Genomic DNA, 930 nt, shown 5'->3' on the forward strand with positions numbered 1-930 from the left:
TAGGCGTATACTTAAGAGGGAAATCAGGAGGGCAAAAAGTGGACATGAGATAGCTTTGGCAAATAGGGTTATGAATAATCCCAAGGGTGTTTATAAATACATTGAGAACAAAAGGGTAACTCGAGAGAGAATAGGGCTCCTCAAAGATCTTAAAGGTAGCCTATGCGTGGAGCCGCAGGAGATGGGAGAGATACTAACTGAATGTTTTGCATCAGTGTTTACTGTGGAGAAGGACATGGGCAATATAGAATGTGGGGAAATAGATGTCGACATGTTGAATATGTCCATCTTACAGAGGAGGATGTGCTGGGTGTCTTGTAACCCGTAAAGCTTGGTTAATCCCCAGCACCTGATCAGGTGAACCCTAGAACCCTGGGAAGCTGGGAATGTGATTGCTGGGCCTCTTGCTGAGATATTTGTATCATCGATTATCACGGGTGAGATGCCGAAAGACTAGAGGTTGGTTAACGTGGTGCCGCTATTTAAGAAAGGTGGTAAGGACAAGCTAGGGAACTATCGACATTGATGCTGGGAAAGTTGTTGGACGGAATCCTGAGGAACAAAATGCGCATGTATTCTGAAAAACAAGGACTGATTAGTGATCGTCAGCATGACTATGTGCGTGGGAAATCCGGTCTCACAAAATTGTTTATGTTATTTGAAGATGTATCAAAGCGGATTGATGAGGGCAGAGAGGCGGACATGATCTATGGAATTCAGTAAGGCGCTCGACAAGATTCTCCATGGAAGACTGGTTAGCAAGGTTAGATCTCATGGAATACAGGGAGAACTAGCCGTTTGGATCCAGAACTGGCTCAAATGTAGAAGGCGGGGTGGTGGTGGAGGGTTGTTTTTCAGATTGGAGGCATGTGACCAGTGGAATACCGCAAGGATCAGTGCTGGGTCCACTACTTTTCGTCGTTTATATAT

This window comes from Chiloscyllium plagiosum, unplaced genomic scaffold, assembly GCF_004010195.1.
Source record: "Chiloscyllium plagiosum isolate BGI_BamShark_2017 unplaced genomic scaffold, ASM401019v2 scaf_11070, whole genome shotgun sequence".
In the NCBI taxonomy this organism is placed as follows: Eukaryota; Metazoa; Chordata; class Chondrichthyes; order Orectolobiformes; family Hemiscylliidae; genus Chiloscyllium; species Chiloscyllium plagiosum.